This window comes from Dasypus novemcinctus, chromosome 5, assembly GCF_030445035.2.
Source record: "Dasypus novemcinctus isolate mDasNov1 chromosome 5, mDasNov1.1.hap2, whole genome shotgun sequence".
Classification (NCBI taxonomy): Eukaryota; Metazoa; Chordata; class Mammalia; order Cingulata; family Dasypodidae; genus Dasypus; species Dasypus novemcinctus.
Genome location: NC_080677.1, coordinates 155,664,305 through 155,667,041, shown reverse-complemented (window position 1 = coordinate 155,667,041; position 2,737 = coordinate 155,664,305). Strand labels below are relative to the sequence as shown.

At 43.6% G+C, this 2,737-nt stretch overlaps 1 non-coding gene across 1 annotated transcript; it reads left to right on the top strand.

Moving 5' to 3' along the window:
* Nucleotides 1–1,836: 1,836 nt before the first annotated feature.
* On the top strand, nucleotides 1,837–2,000 carry LOC111763537 (U1 spliceosomal RNA). The gene has a single exon (XR_002796390.1). It is a non-coding gene; the product is annotated as a U1 spliceosomal RNA (small nuclear RNA).
* The last annotated feature ends 737 nt before the right edge of the window (nucleotides 2,001–2,737 follow it).

The following is a 2,737-nucleotide window of genomic DNA, read 5'->3' as shown; positions in this document are numbered from 1 at the left end:
AAAAAGTTTTAGGCACTGCAGTTTTCGCTTGAAAACTCGCGAGCGCTTTCCCACTGAAATCCAGGTCAAGAAAACTTCCTGAGTCAGAGTGGGGTCAGGGCAGGAATGTCGGGTCATCCACAAAAGAGCCTGCAATTGGACCCAACTTGTCTGAAAGCGAAACCTTCTCCCCAGGTGACCAGACTCAGCTGATGACCAGAGGACAGAGGACAAGTGGCTTGTTCTAGGGGGCTGGTTTGCCAGCGCATTCTACCCAGCTGTGAGAAAGCTAACTCATGGCCTTTTTTACTGCCTATGTGATGGCAAAGAAGAGTTTTGGTCCCCAAGTCTGAGATACCATGCGAGGTGCCACGGAATGGAACGTATTGAACTTGGTGAAACAAATGATTTATTGGGAACTGCACGCCTGACACAACCCACTCAGCCTGCCATGGCATGATTCAGCCCAGTTTATTCCTTGTTTCTTTGGTGCAGATAAGAAGATGGAGATTGTAGCGGTGACACTCGCTGATTTCTTTGGGGCTGGGGGAAGGATGTGGCATGTTTTCAAAGTTACAGCCTGAACATTCCTGAGAGAAGAGATTTCTTTGCTTCAAGAAAACTAGAAGAGAGAGAAAAGAATTGAGTGGCCAAGTCCTCTAGTGAGACTTGAGATATGTGCAACCCGTGTCCCACCCCACCCCCCAGCTCCTTTTCATTGGTGATCGGATGTTTATTAGTTTTCTAGCTTCAAATGAATGGACTTTTTAGACTACTGCTAGCAAGATTCCTGTTAATTTCTGTATATGAGGGAGAAAAGCAGATGGAGGGAGACAGGTTGTTGAATGATCCTGCTTCCTGAATCCTTGGTCCAGTTAGTGTTAGGATTATTCTGTGTAGGACATATTCCCTTCTCTCAGTTTTTATGGCATAAGAAAAATAAAATTTTATTGTTTAAATTATTTCATATAAATCTTTAATGACTACTTGGGAAAAAACCACCAGTCAAGCAATAATCTCCTCAGAGCTTAATTTAGTTTAGACCAGTATAGGCCAAGGGTGAAAGTCAACTTTCATTTTACTTGCATTTTCTCAACTTGTCTTCTCTGCTTGACTGAGGACTCCTTAGCTTCTCGACAATTAAGAGTATTAGAATTCCTGAAAGAGAAAAAGTGAAACTCCACGTGAAAGCAGCATGGTAATTCAAGGGTTGTCACATATTCTGGATGCTGTTGAACTACTAAAGCATTTGGAAGAGGTGCTGAGAAGGTCCAAGATGAGCCAAGGAAGATTTTCTTAAAAAGTGATCAGTGTGAAGTCTCTCCATAACTTCTGTATCTCAAAAGGCAGGGCGTATTTCCAGAGGGTTGACCTTGAGAGGACTGGTTTGTGCCTGTAGCTTCTGGGTCACACAGAAGGTCTAATTTGGGAGGATTTGAGGTGAAAAATGGTGGGTTTTCAGCAGGAAACTTCTCTAAACCTCAGTTGGGCAGGATGCTTCCACCCAGTTGGGACTAATAGGGTTATGACTAAAAGGTGAGTGTGAAGACAGTTCCTATGTGCTGGAGATTTGGTTTTAATTTGGTATTTGGAGGGAATAGTAGAACCTTAACTACAATGGAGAATATAAATTAGTCTTAGCCAAACAGTTGCTTGGACATTTGTTAGCATGCATGAGCTTATTCATGGATTAGGGAAATCCTATTCTTAGACCTAGAACCTTTAGAATCTTGCTAGAGGAGGTGGTTGTGGTTTATATCTATATCAAAGGCAACTTTATAGTTGTGCTCTTCTTTATGTAAAACAAAAGTGCTAGAAGAATGTAACGGAAGAAGCTGATGAAGTTTAATGTCCTTGATACTTACCTGGCAGGGGAGACACCACGCTCAGGAAGGTGGTTTTCCCAGGACGGGGCTGATCCATTGCGCTGGGGACCTGCTGACCCCTGCGATTTCCCCAGGTGGGGGAAACTCGGCTGCATAATTTGTGTTTGTGGTGGTCTGTGTCCGTGCTTTCCCCCGATAAGAAAAAAAAGAAAAAAGAAGTTTAATATCCTTGAAATCAAGGTTGCTTGACCTAAAAGCATGGTGTCTGGCACACGGTAGGCACCCAATCAACATTTGTTGACTGCATTTCGTGAATTACTATTGTCTCCTGCAACGGACTGTACACCTGGACCCATTTCCTCAGATGACATAAAGGAAACACCTCTGTTGACTCAAGAAGTAATTCAGGGTCTTCTTGGACCGACCAAGAGAACAAATGATGGCAGCTGACCCAGGGCAGCACAGATAGCTGCCAAGAGATGCAGCTGGAGAGGCTCGGGGTTGGTGGAAGAGAATCTGGCTCGTGTGGGTGCCGGGGAAATGCAGATTTAGGCAACGCGGGGCAGGAAGCCCTGGGAAACAAAGGGGCTTCCTTTTCCGTTGCCACCGCCCCGCATCTTCTCCCTCCTGGCCACATCCCATCCCTACCCCACCCAGACATACCTGTTTCTCTGTTTCTGCAATTACATGTTCTTCGGTTCAGATTGCATGAGTAAAATATGTTCCTTGTAGAAATCTGAAAAATGAAAAAGCACAAACGTGAGTTACCAGTAATCCTAGTACCCAGAGAAGAGATCATTACTACTTCATTATATGCTTCCATGCTTTTTCCTGTGTCTAAATATGCCTGTATGTAAAAGACTTTCTATTCTAATATATGTATATTTATACATAGGTTTACAGTATTAGGACTTACTATACACATTGCTTCA